Raw genomic sequence first — 14,831 nt, forward strand, 5'->3', positions numbered from 1 at the left:
TAACTCACTTCTTGGTGATGCGATCATTATTTTCATTAGCCAGAGACAGCGTTAGTGCAAGGACCAAGAAAATGGACTTTGAAGTCAGGCCTCCAATCCTGGCTCTATCGCTCACTTAGCTGTATGACTGTCTAAGTCACTTACGCTCTCTGTGCCTCGGATCCGCCATCTGTGACATGGGAGTCATAATAGTGGCTACCTCAGAAGATTAATATTTACAAAGCACTTACAACAGAGGTGGGGATACAATAAGATATGTGTGTGTGTGTGTGTGTGTGTGTGTGTGTCCCTAAATTTTTCAAAAAAAGTGTTTATTCAGAACTTACTGAGCTCAACTATACAGCCCCCAGAGTGAAGACTGAGACCCCATCGCTTTTCTCAATGCACTGAAATTCTAGTGGGAGACGTGTGCAGAAACGGAGGAATAAACACAGCGATATAAAGCTTACAGGAAAGTAGTTCATTTTAATAATAAAAACAGGTCTACGGCCATGCCACCCTGAACAAGCCCGATCCCTTCTGACCTCGGAAGCTAAGCAGGGTTGGGCCTGGTTAGTACTTGGATGGGAGACCACCTAGGAAGACCAGGTGCTGTAGGCATAAAAAATAAAAAATAAGGGGTTGTAAGCTGACAAGGTCCTTGCAATCTGTGAGGTCAACCAAGGGTTGCCTCGCCTAAATAAATAAATAAATAAATAAATAAATAAATAAAACAATAATAATAATAATAAAAAGGATTTTACCTGGTTAGAGTTGAAATCGTTTTGAATAATTAAAGTATTTCAAAATATTGAAAATAAAACTAATCAAAACTTAATGACTATTAAGTGCCTATGTTGTTTGCTGTCCTGTGTGGTCCAGTGTGACGGCTCTGCATGAAGGCATTTGCTGAGGGGAGGGAAACGATGTCGAGAGCCTGCTCTCTGCCAGGGGCTTTTACATTTTTCTTATTTAACTCTCTCAGCAAACTTTAGTGTGCATAGTCATTCCCATTCTACGAAAGAGTTACCTGAGTCTCAAATATGTTAAGACAGAGAAGAATTTGAATCTAGATAAAACTCTCAGGCTCAAAGCCAATTTTACTATTGCTGAAACAATGGTTTTCAAAATTTATTAGCAGAAACCTAGCTTCAAAGAATTCATGCATTGGTAAGTATATTATTTTATTAGTATAAATAGAAGTTATGTTTAGAACTTTTTTAATAGTTACAGTTAAAACAGTAAACATTTATTTGTCATAAAGTCAATCCATGAAAATAATGTGTCTATAGTGAAGAACATAAACGTTTGAAATCAGAGGTTATGAATGATATTACAGTCGTACCGGTCTCAGTGCCTGATTTTTGTTTTATGATAGAAAATCCTGCGTCAACCGGTTGTAAATCGTAATAGATTTTTAACAGGTCACCTTGTAAAGCAGGCTACTCTTCAACGAAGACGATACAGAAGCCTGAACGACATGAGTAGAAATTAAATTCTATTTTATTACAATTATTCATCAAGCCTCTCCTATGCGTCAGGCACGCCAGGGTTTCCACGGTGCACATGACAGACATAATATTTGATCTCCAGACAAGTGCTCTGAGAGGAAGAATACCGGTCAAGAACATTCACTGGAGTGAAACATTTACACAGACGGATTTTTCCCCCCATAGATATAAATGGATCGGGTCTAATTAACCTCTCATGAAGAGATTTCTCCCAGTTGAACTTATACTCATGGGTCATGAATTTTAGGCATTAGGCATAAACTGACTGGCATCCTTAGAAAATTAAAACCAAAACTTTCTCCATCTACTCTTTTTTGCTCCGTCACCACTGATTCTCTGCTATGGTTTTTGTAACCCTGGGTCCTGGGGATAATCACTTTAGGGGCTGGAGACGAGTTCCTTTTCTAGTTGATAAGTGTGAGGCCAGGGTTGGAAACATCTTGAGGCTTCTGTGAAGTTCTGGACTCATTCAAAATTAGCCTGCAATTTATGAAGCGCAGAAGGAACTATATCCATCCCAGTGATGGACAGCCCAGGATGAAGGTGCTACAGAAATCCCCCCCCCACCCCACACACTCAGATATCAAGAACTCCACTAGTTGGCACTGAACAATACAAGTAATTGAAGAGGATAAACTTTGGACTTAAAATAAAATTGAATTCACTAGGACAAGAGAACCTGATTGAAGACTTTATTTTCTTTGGACTTTAATTTGTAAAGTAATTAAATATTTGAATTTAAATTTCTCTCCAGGAATTTGAAAATGGTAGGCAGCTTATATTCATGTTGGCCATCTATTATCAAAGTATCTTAATGGTGCTTGCTCTCTACCACCTATTATGTGCACTATCAGAAACATGGCCGTCTATAATTTGGAATGGGGAACAGGAAATAGATTTTCAGCCTTGGCTACAGCACAGCCTTGGAGCTAATTTAATTGATGTATGGTTTTCATCAATTTCAGAGCTTTTGGGAGGGAAATCTACACTGCCCATCAGTGATGTCATGATGATTCCCAAAGGAGCAGTAGTTGGCACTGGAAGAATGGCCAGCAGAAACAGAACTACCCTGAGTCACACACTGCAAGTGGGAAAACAAAGAGCTGTGTGTGATGGCCTTAAAAGGTGCCGGCTGCCTTTTTTGATCTACGATGTTGCCCGACGGCCCCAGCTGCCACACCTGTGTGTCCAGCATCATGTTCACCGATGCCAGGCTTCTCCGAGTTCCTCCCCACCAACGCTGAGCCTGGTGAGAGTACAAGCCCCGCCCGATTCCTGCCTGATGTGGAACTTCTCTAGCAGGTGACTAGCTGAGGACTTTCTCGTCGGCCTGTCCAAAACTCCCTTAGAATCGCACCATGTCTACCCAGTCATTCTGCCTTCCCCCTCTCCCTTCACGGGTATTAGACATACACCCTGGTCTGAGGCTCTCTTTACTCACTAATGCTGCCTCCATGTATCCCTCACAAGTATCTCCCCCAACAAAACTCCTGCGCATCTAATCTCATCTAGGTATCATGTTGAATAAACATGTTGAAGAATGTTTGGGGGAAGAAAAGCATTTTAAAAGTATAAAGCTAAAATACGACACTTAGGGGACCTCTTTACTGCCATCTCCACTTCCCCCAACACCAGGGTCCTTTCGATACATTACATAAACTACTTCGCAAAACCAAGTATGGAAAAACAAAAACAAAAACATGGTTTTGCCGTAAGAAGAAAATAAAGATGAATCTTTAGGGAATTCTGACCGGAGCAGATCAAGGTTGAATTGGATCCCAAGACAAAAGAGAGGATATTAAAGGAGATAAATAGAGGACAGGGATACGGTCACATTCTAAGCTAAAAAAAGGAACTGGCTAAAAGATTTGAGTCTCTTTTGGGTCCAAAGAAAGTTTCAGGTAAGGCTCTGAAGCAGAGAATTTGTCATAGTGAAGAAAGGAAGCAATTAAAGTAGGAACAATCTAAGAAACATTTTCTAGGTCAGTATGAATAGTAACAACATTCCAGAGATAGTGCTAAGCAGCCATGAGTAGATTGGAGGCAGAAAATGATCTACTACTGAGCCTGGTTTTTGTAGTAATGAAAGTCCAAGCTAAGGCAATGGAGGACAGACTGAAAGACACCGAAGAGAGGGCTGTTCGTCAGACGGCTTTGAAGCATGTTTTCAAAGGTTAAAATCTAATCTGAACTCGACGTCCACCAGAGGCAAAAATGACTGTGTCAATATTTATTAAGGAAAGATGAGAGCATGGAGAGTTAATCACGCTTCAAATAATTTAACTCTCAAGCAATCAACCCCCAAATGAAACAACACAAGAGAAACCTCCCCAGTTTGTGTCAGATTACGTTAGTCTAAAATTTAAAACCTTCATAAGGTACCCAGGATGACCAGAGGATCGCAGATTTAGACCCAACGCTAAAAAGTCAGAAGCAGTTTCCACATTTTGGTACATTTCAGGCAAGATATGTCAAAAGATAAGCTTGACATGGACAGCCTGTCTCCCTTGAAAATTAAGCTTCTGTGTACAGAGTATTTCAGGTAACCAGTTCCTACTTTCACCCCTGGCTCCAAAAGCAGGTCTCACAGGACTCCATTTCAGCAAAAACCTGCCAGATCACCCCACTGCTTTGCATTACCTACCTTGTTTGTGTTAAAATAACAGAATTCGCATCTGACTGATTTGTGAAGGAAGACACTGCTTCAAAATTATTCGCTGATCTTCTTTAATATACAAACAAGCAGGAGGCATAGAGAGAAAACACATTTGCGAACTGAGCTGTTTGTTTGCTTTTTGTGCAGCTTCTCTAGCGAAAAACACGGAGATGTTAATTCCAGATTCTGCTTTTTTCCACCCCCACTTTTTAATATGATGGTTCCACTCATCTCCATGCAAGTGTTTCCCTTCCATTAAATGTTAATGGAAGTCAATCTTGTGTATCAAGGGGAGAATAGACCCCTTTGTCTTTTTAATTGGTTCTATAAAACAATAAACGAGAGTACTATGTGAGTTCTATCTAGAAATAAATTTTGGACATCCGTACTATGTTGATTAAAAAAAAAAAAGACTTTTTTTTTTTTTTTTTTTAAAGAGAAGATATGTGTAGCTTCCTGGTCGGACACTAGCTAAGAACCGAATACATAAAAAAGTACATCAAGATTAAAGGGATAATAGGTAATTTTGTTCTTTAGGAAGATGATGTTACTAAATGTGTCTGCAGAGCATGGGGCAGAATACAAAGCGCAAAGCGCCTGTTAAGATGAAGCAATTGCAACCGCAATTTAATGGAGGACAGGAAAGCAATTAACAGTGTAAAGGCATTGATGCGAAGAATAGACCTCGAGATTAGAATCTTATTAAAGCAAAGGCTGGTACGACGTGATTATAACGAGTTAAGCTGAAAGATCTCCCAAACAATCTCGGCATGCAGATGTGGAAAAGAAAATACAGTTTACCCTATTATTGTACTTTGGGCCCCGTAAGCTGCTGGTATGTCGGGGCCTCTCACAGCTTGATACCTCAAACAAACTGGACAGGAGCCTCGACCGAGACTTAATTTTGCAGGATGAGACTGAGGGGTTGAGGGGCCTTCTCTCTATCACTAGCATCTAGTCAAAAATGATAGTTCAAAGAATGATGATTTTTAGTTCTGATCTCAGGAACCTTTCTAGAACAGTATTTGTTTGTAAGTTTGTTTGTTTTTAAATTCTTTTCCTCTCTGGCCTTTTCAGAGTAACATCACTAAGACTGTTTTGCAGGTCAGGGTAAAGATACGCAGTGGTCTGAGATGGACTGAGTTGTAATCTTGACAGTTTCCTTGCTGATTCAAAATTTTAAGAAAAATATCATACAAGGATCAGTGAGAAATGAGGCACCAGATTAAATAATGAAAAAAAAAAACGCCGTCAAAAACCCTGCAATCAATTAACAGTTACCATTTTGGTTTGTCAACCCCTCCAAGGGGGGCATAAAAATCCTACTTAAACGAGCTCTTAAGAACAAGTTTAATTTTTTTTTTTGCTCTAATATGTACCATCTTTTTAATTAAAACAGACTTGAATGAGGCTCAAATTTCCCACCAATTTTTATAGACTTCTATTTTACGAGCCATTTAATAAATTCCATATGCATATTTTATAAATTGAAACATATTTGCTTCTATTTTTAATGGGACTATTTCACGTGTCCATGTTAAACTGTTGTGTTAAAGAAAACTAGGGCCCAAAAAGAGAGAATTTTTTCAGAAAAACTTTAGATAGTAGGACCGAAATATCAACTCACTTTCAATAGGATGACCTTAATATATTTAGCAACTAATAGTCCCTCCACCAGCGTAGAGAAATTCATATCCTTTCCATTATTTTACGCTGGCAAACTTCCTAATCCTTGCCAGTCTGGGGGATGTGCAGTTGCAGCTCTTTGTAGCTCTAATCTGCATGTCACTAACTGATGTGAAATTGAGCACTATTCATATGTTTATTGGCCATTAATATTTCCTCTTCTGTGAATGTTAAATCTTTTGCCCTTTTTTTCAATGCATTGTTAGTCTTGTTATTTTTTGTAGCGGTTCTTTACATATTTTGAATTATCATCCTTTCTTTTAATATAGCTGAGGTTGCATAATACAGGGTTGAAGTGGTTAAAAGAACAGATTCTGGAGCCGGTCTGCTTGGGTTCAAATCCTAGCTCTACCACTTACTGTGTGGACCTGAGCAAGTTTCTTAACCTCTCTGTGCCTCAGTGCTATCTATAAAATGGGGATGACAATACTACTTGTCTTATAAGGTAGTTGTGAAAATGAAATGCATTATTATATGTAAAGTACTGAGTACAGTATCTAGCACACAGTAAGCACTCAAAAATTGCTAAACATTATTATTTGCCAGTTGCAGGTTTTTTAAATAGCTTCTGTTTGGTAGTTTATCTTTTCATTTTTTAAAATGAAGACTTTTGATAAATACTAGTTCTCCAAAGTAGTTCAATTAATCAAATTTTTTATGGTTTGAGCTTTATAAATTCTTCCCCTCTTCCAAAGTCATTAAAATCTTTTACAGACTGTCTTCTAATGTGTCGTTATACTTTTCATATTAAATTTTTAAACCATGTAGCATTAATTTTGAGTTATTATGTGAGGTAGGGGACCGATTTCTTTCTTTTTTTATGGACAACTGATTATCCGACACCATTTATTGGAAAGTCCATTCCTTTCCCACTTCTCAATGCCAACTTTGTTATGGATGGAGTCTGGATATGTGCAGACTCTCAATTTTTTAGAATTTATATATCTGTATGGTGCCGATAGCACATTGTCTTAATTACTATACCTTTATAATAATTTCTGAAGTCCTGATAAGCAGATCTGTGCACATTGATTTTCCCTGGGAGTGCCTTGGCTACTTTTGGCTCTACAGTCAAGTTTTTATAAGACAGATATTCACTTTTCTTAAGGGGGGAAATTCTCTTAATAAGATTATTTTATAATGCTCTATGTGGTTCTTGAGCTTCTTTCAACCATCAATCAAGTAAAAATATTAATTATTTTCTTTTTAAAAGAATGTTACAGAAAATCAAAATTACAGGAAAATACAAAAAGTAAAAATTGTCCTAAGTTCTATATCTCAAGACAATCGCCATGAACAATCTTTGTATATCTTTCAGACTTTTTTTCCAATAAATATACCTATATACAGGTATATTAATATATACATTTTTACATAAAGAGCTTCATATTATGCACTCAAGTTTTGCTGCTTGCTTTTTATTCACTCAAGAACACACTGTAGATATCATTTTATGTCAATGGACGTTGTCATAATTTTCACTCGTTTTTCTATTAGTCATCTTTGCTGCAATAATGACCCCAATGGTTCAGTGCCTTATAACTACAAATATCTCTTTCTTGTGTACCTGGCACACGCCTAGGGTTGGAAGTCATCTGCTATGGCTATGTTTCACATTTTGTCTCATTCCAGGATTCAGGCAGCCTGTATTTATAACAGAGACAGAGGGAAAGATGGAGTGGAGACAGGTAATGGTTCTTAAAGCATCCTGGACATGGTGTGTGTCACCTCCGCTCACGTTCGTTGGATTAAAATGAGACACACAGCTGAACCTGACATTAACAGGGGGTCGGGCAGCACACCACTTCTACAGGAGGCACTGCCAGGCGCATAGCAGAGGGTGGGATATATAATCCTTATTCAAGGAAGGGAAAGCAAATGTGAGGGTAATATAACAATCTACCACAATGATGGCTAAACAGCATTTCATTATATAAATCAGATGGTGCAAATTGCTGTTTTGTAAGTCAAATTTGGCATGTATATACATGATCCACATGGTGTTTTTATAATTAGGTTTCAAATCCAATTTCTAGCTTCTCTTCCAGAAAGATTGGAAAATCTGGAAGCCTGGCTCAGCATTATCTCACGGCAACAAGTTGTTTATCTGAGAGTGGCTGTCCCCTCGTGAATGTAAATGCTCTCCAGCCCTCTACAGTCCCCATCGCTCCCTAGTGTCTCACACCTGACCCGATTCCCTCATTTAACTTTCGTCATGATCCACCCAGGCATTTAAGTTTTTATATCTGCCTAGATAAACTGGATCTCCTTCTGATTAACATTTAGGATATTTCTCACTTTTCATGTTATATAAAATGCTAAAAATCAACAGCCCTGAATCTACTCTTGAATACTTGTTCAAATATCTTCAGTTCCTAAGAGAAACTGATAAATTACATTCTACATTTTGATAAATATTGCCAAACTATCCCCGTGAGGATGCATGAACATGTCCCTTTCTCCAAACACTGTCAACACTGGATGTGACAATGTTGTTTCTTTTTTGCTTATCTCATAGAAAGTTTTCATATTCTTATATTTAATTGCTATTTCTTTCTTGTTCACTTCCTTTGTCTGGTTTCCAACTGGCACGTTTATTTTTAAAAATTAATCAATCAGGACTCTTTATGTTGAAATATACACTCTATTATAAATGTCCTAAAGTTTGGCTGCAGGTTTTAGTCTTTCATTGTGACTTTGGTTCTGAAATGTATGTGTATTGCAGTCATAGCCACTAGTCTTTCTCTTTGTAGGCCTTCTCAAGTAAAAGTTTGAAAAAATGTCTACTCATATTTTTATTTAACATATTTGTGTGAGTCTTCTTATAGTATATTATTTTATCCATCTGGAACTTATTTTAATGTAAGGAGCGATCTGTGAATTCATATTAAGTGGTACTAGCCAACTGTCTCAATATTATTGAAAACTCATCCTTCCTCTACTTACTTGATATTCTTTATTTATTATTGTACTAAATTATCATATATATGCATAGTTCTGTATTCTTAATTTTACTGAATTGTGTATTTTGCCTATGTCCCACATTGTTATAATTTCTATAGCTTTGTTTTAATATATAGAATAATTATTTTTTCCTCATAATTCTTTTCATTAATTTTTTTCATGCTTTTACTAGATATTTTTATACCTTTATCATTTTAAGTATAACCCCTTTGTCAAGGTAATCCTTTCCCTGCGCTTTGTTAGATTTCATATAATGGTTATACTTGCTCCAGAAAAAACTTAGTTCTCTACATTCGGAAAGTTTAAAACAATTTGTCTATAAACCATGTAGATCTTAGCACTTTTTAGAGGGTATATTTAAAATAGCTTTCTAAAGTTATTTTGTGATTATTGGTTGATTTAAGCTTTCCAACTCGTAGGTCATAAGTTACTTTATAATTTAAAAGTACAGTTTAGGAAGATAACATACCACTGCGTCCATATATCATGGGCCATATGGCTTTTGTAACAATGTGCTGAGTGCATTAAGAAAATAGATTAGGGAAATACGATTTGTGGATGAAGATGATGAGAGTGACAGCAATAATAACATAGAGAAATCGAACTATATGCATCCCATTTTCTCCTTTTATGCTTCCTTTTTTGGTTTATTGCATCCCCATCCACCTGCGTGATCAAGTTTGAACGCGTAAAGCCATCCTTTCTGCCTTCAACTCAAGCTCCTTCTTCTGTCTGGTAGCATCTCCATTCTCTACTAGAGCCACCTGACAAATTCCTTGTGTCTTTCTAGACCCAGTTCAGGCACCAGCTCCTTTGTGAAGGCCTCTGATTCCTCTTCTCCACATCACCCTTGGGTGCGTTAGGTGATCCCTCTACTCTTTGTCCATGGCTCTTTGAGGAAATCTCAATTAGGAGTTCTCATCATACTTTATTGTAATCACTTGTCTAAATCACTTGTCCTTCATAGGACATTATCATCTTTGAGCACAGTGTCTGAGTCTTCTTCACCTTTTATCTGCCTGGTATTTAGCAGTGTTTGGTATATAGTAGATATTTACTAAGTGTCTGCCGAGTGCACAAAGCACGGGTGGTGGTTTTCCTGGGGGTGGGGGTGGGGTGGCGGAGGCAGGTGGAAGAAATTTCACTGGGCATTTTTCATATGGAAGATCATAGGCAAGAATGGGGAGGAAGTGATCATAAGCTCTTGCTGGAGCATCCTCGAGCTGGAAATAATGCATTCACATTAGAACAGCAGAAACCATGTGCAGCACGCTGCTGAAACAGTCACCTTTTGGCAGCCAGGAATACACTGCACTAGAGAATACTGAATTACAATCAATACCTCCAGGAGACTCAGCTGCATCCCCAGAGGACCAGTGTGGAGTTGTTCCTTCAAAACACCCAACCACCTTGAACTTTGTACCTTTTGTTTAATTTGAGATCATGCAAATCTCTTGATCATTTGTGCTCAGGTTATGAAGGTAAAAATGCTCTTTTCGTTTTATTTTATTTTTGTAGAAATAATCATTGAAGGAACCGAGAGAACATTAAGAGTATAACAGCAATTTAAAATAAGAAGCTTTTGATGAAATTGTCTTAATTACATAGCCCACTTTGGCATACTTCGGTTTTGATCATTATTCTGGATCTCATGCACACGGCAATTTGAGTTTTACTTAAGAAAACAAGTAAACTAGAAATTACCACACACAGCTTGTGAGTGAAACCACAGTTACAACTGAGCGATTAGGAGCCATCTAATTGACCTAGAGGTATAGTAATTAACTACCAGGGGATAAACTAAAAGCTCATTTTGTAGACTCCGAGTGTTTCTACACAAGCCCGCCATGTTATTTCAGTCTGCCAGAAGCAAAGATCATGTTGCTTGCCTTTATATAAGCAGACTGAGGTAGGTATTTGTGGTGGACTGTAAAAGAAATGATATCGTTACTCTCACCATCCAGGAATGTTCTGTGGTAGCATCATAGACATCGCATGATTTTGCTGTTAACTTAAAACGAATAGGATATATTTTTATAAGGCCATATTCTTGACCATTATAACAATGTAACAATGGTCAGTATCTGGGTAGCTACTTCAAAAACAAATTTTCCTTGGGATTTTCTGGGGCTTGCCAGAACATTTCTATTACAACCCCAGCATCCTTCAGAGGCCTGGTAAATGTCTGTAATTTTAGAGAAGGAACGAAATTTCCTCAGGTGCTACATACATTGTACTTGTCTGGAGCCAATTTCAAAGCTTCTGGATTTCTGTGGAAGTGAGACTAAAGTATTGCTTACTGGATAAATAGTGACAAGGCAACGAGTTCCTGAACAAAGCTCGGTGTAACTTCCTAAAGAACGACAAAATCAAGCAAGAGCAACATGATGCCAAAGTCCTGTTCCAGTCGTTAATTTCATGGCCTACAAAGCAGAGAAATCCAACTATCATCTCAGTTCCATCTCCAAACACTTTGTGGACAGTGGGCTATCGACAACCCCCTCTGGAGCATCTTCTATCCAAGGTTATGCTAATTAGCATCCCTGATTCTATATCAGTTATGTTCAAGGCACTGGGCTTTATACATAGCACGGGAGTTAGCTCAGGACTTTCTTGCACCTGAGGTCTTGGTGAAATTCTCCTAGTATGAAGTCTTTCCAAGATATTTGTTTATTCTTGAAGATGGTACTATAGGGGTCTTTTGAATTTCCTTGAATTCTGGCTCCTTTGAGAAGTTTCCTTTGTCGTGATGACCTGGGCATGTATGTAACAAAGGTTCTTATTTGGTTCTTACCATAAATATATCCATACGGAGCATTAGTGAGTTCAGTAGACATTGTGAAAGTTATTTTTGGAGGTGGCTACTAAGGAAGGAGTCACATTTCATACGGTGCCAGCTATCTGTCCCGTTTGCTGGCCTTCCACTGCCCCCTGCCATCCCTGCTGCCCAGCCTCTGCCACCTGAATCTCCTCTGGGAGCTGCCAGATCTCTGAGCAATAAATGCAGGGCAACCCAGCAACTGCCAGCCTGCTCCCAGAGTGCTTACACTAATCCATCAATATGGTCAGCAGAACCCAGAGTCTTCCAATTGGATAGGACTCAATCTTCCTAGAGAAAAGCTGAGATATAAAGAAGAAAAAAAAAATTCTGCTATGTAAGCTACATTTAATTTTATTGACCCAATAATCTTTTGAATCTTTTGAATCTTTAGAAATAATGGATAGATGCTCAAGGAGTCACATACACTGTTAAAAGTCACACAGTGTACAAATCCACAGCCTTGTACTTTGCTCTGCACCATACTCTTTGACAAAGTCCTTCCCAGCTGCTGACCGTCATCTTCTCCATAACCGCTCCTTTCTCACCACCTCGCCGGGCTGTTCAGTGATCCACATGGTCTTGCTCTCCCTGTCTTACGCCTGTCTTGCTCCATCTTGGGTTTAATATCTTGAAATTCAGCTTTTGCTCTCACTCTTATAATGAACCTCTAACCTGCACAGTCGGCAGTGGCTCCTGAGTCATCAAATCTGTGGTCTTTTCATATTCTTCATCCTCCTCCTATTCTTGAGGCATTTGACACAACTGAGCACACTCTCCTTGCTGAAACTTCCCTCCCTAGGTTTTCATGACATACGATTCACCAGTTTTTTAAAGTCACTTGTTTTGACTGTTTCTAAAGCACTGATTTTCATAGAAACCATTTTCGAGCTCACATTTTATCAGTTTATAAAATATTTAATTAGATCACTTAATTATAATACAGTACAAATATAATTAGAGTTACCATTACAAACACAGGGGCATAAACATGCAGGAGAAACAACTCGCTCCCTCTTCTTCTCCCAGTTGTCTGAATTTCCTCTCTCCCAACACTCTCTGATCATGAAAGAGTTCTATCGGAATTCAAATTTGTTGTGCAATGACTTATTAATACGGGTGGCTTGAGGGGCTTTGGGCTCTCTGTAATCTCCATCTGCTTCCTCCCCAAATAAACACACAGTATAGTTTAAATGATGTACTTGCTAGGCCTGCTTTCAAAGAGTTCACAGTCTGACAAGACATATATAATCAGCACGAAACATTGCTAGCCCAGAATCCACTACTCTTATTATAAAGCAACAAGAAAAGCATAGAGTCATTCAAAGTATCACTTTGAATGACTCTATGTCACACAGACGTTTTTAAGGTTTTACTGCACATGTTGAAATTACTGGCGGCAAATAGGACAGAAAATGTTTTACCAGAAATATAAATTAAATTATAAGGGAAAATTAAAGCATTTTTACATTACATTTTTGGAAACGATAAATTCCAAATAATAATTGGCCGTGTCTAGCAGGTTTCTCAAAGAAAAGCCATCAAATTTTACTTTTTAAAAACCACCTTTGCAATGTCTTGAAATTTCAGAAATATCTTTCTGAGAGAAAAAAAAAAAAGTCTTATGTGCCCTGATTCTAGAATAAACTGAGTAAATATAGCAGAAAAAAACCAAAAACCACAAAACTACTTGATAAGGTTTCAGCAAACTTAGTAGACTCTTTTCCTTATTCACATTCACAAATCCTGTTCACAAGATTTTACCCTCACTCACAAAGGGATGGAGTTGGTATTTTTTTTTCCTACTCTGCATCTGTCATTCAATAATTAAATGTGTAGGCATTTGCATCACACATTTGTAATAAGCTGATGAACTGAATTAATAATTTCCTATTTAAACTGTAGAACATTGAGTATATGCAAAATTATCTGATTAATGCAAGAAAACAATATGTTTTATTAAAGAAAAACAAACTATTACAAGCTTACCTAAGTTAAAGAAGCCTCAACCAGACATTTTAATTGTCAAAACCAAAGAAAATTAAAGCTATGTTTTTCTGTGATATTTGAAAGTCTCTTTCCATTTTGAGGAGACACATACTCTACAACAAGGAACTAAGTGATCTTACAGTATTTGGAGAGCACACATTTTGAAACGGAAAAAGTTAAGGACTAAATATCTAATGAACGGATGCAACTCAATCATTTGCTCCAAACATGGCAAAATTCTATGTACCATTTAAATTGATACACTGCCGACATGAAATTTTTGCATGAAAATAATTAAGTATTCCCTCATTTATTTCCAAACTCTGTATTTCAAGACAGAAAGCCACAACCTACAAGCCCAGTCCCAAGTCTGTCCTTGAATGAACTTCATGGGCTTAGAGGAAAACCTGGCCACTCCGCTTGCCCTGGCCTCTCGAAACACCTTACTTTACGATCTCTGAATTCTGTCCTGAATTTCTCCTTGCATAAATGTCCTCACTTGCAATTTTCCTTTTTGGCTACTCATGTTTTCAATACAGTAATGGATGCTATTTCACATATTGCAAGCTTTCATTTGGCATTAAAAACATATTTTAGAAATAAGGTGAACATATAATTTGTTTTCTTGTTCTTCCCAAGGAAAGACAGGACATTCTTTGCAGAAAAAAAATAATCCTATTAATGCTTTGGGCTGGAGGTGTTTTCTGCCCACACGCTTTGCTTTGTACCTTTAAGGCCAAATCAGTTTCTTTGGCATTTCATGAGTCCCCCGTCTGCATCAGCAGTAAAACATACCATCTGAGAGAAACCAGACTGACCGCCTCTGACTTGACCATAACTCTAATATCCAAACTGAATATTCTTCCCATCAGAAATGTCCCTCAACACTAATTTGGCACTAAGGCAAACAGGCCATTGAGCAAACCTGTAAAGCAAAAGTGTCATATACTAAAAGGTATCATTAAGCTGATAAAATATCTCTGCATATGAGAAGGCAACATTATGGGGCTATATTTCTTAGTACCTAAAGTTTATCGGTTCTGTCTCCAAACTTGACAGTGTCCTTCATGAACTATCAAACATATCATAACATAAGCTATTAAAAGAAATAGCAAGTGTACATTTCTCTAAATAATCTTTTCCTATAGCAGGTAAATTTAGTACATTTGCAAAAAAATTGAAATGAGAAACAGCAACCTTCCAAAGCTGATCTGAGAAAAAAAAATCT

General features: G+C 37.7%; 1 protein-coding gene and 1 non-coding gene across 11 annotated transcripts in view; one reads left to right on the forward strand and one right to left on the reverse strand.

Moving 5' to 3' along the window:
- ATRNL1 (attractin like 1) overlaps nucleotides 1-14,831 on the reverse strand; it is a 627,375-nt gene that overhangs the window by 118,100 nt on the left and 494,444 nt on the right. The window lies entirely within an intron of this gene.
- LOC120609745 (5S ribosomal RNA) lies at nucleotides 482-600 on the forward strand. The gene has a single exon (XR_005654822.1). It is a non-coding gene; the product is annotated as a 5S ribosomal RNA (ribosomal RNA).

The sequence above is a fragment of the Pteropus medius genome, unplaced genomic scaffold (assembly GCF_902729225.1).
Source record: "Pteropus medius unplaced genomic scaffold, Ma_sr-lr_union100, whole genome shotgun sequence".
NCBI lineage: Eukaryota > Metazoa > Chordata > Mammalia > Chiroptera > Pteropodidae > Pteropus > Pteropus medius.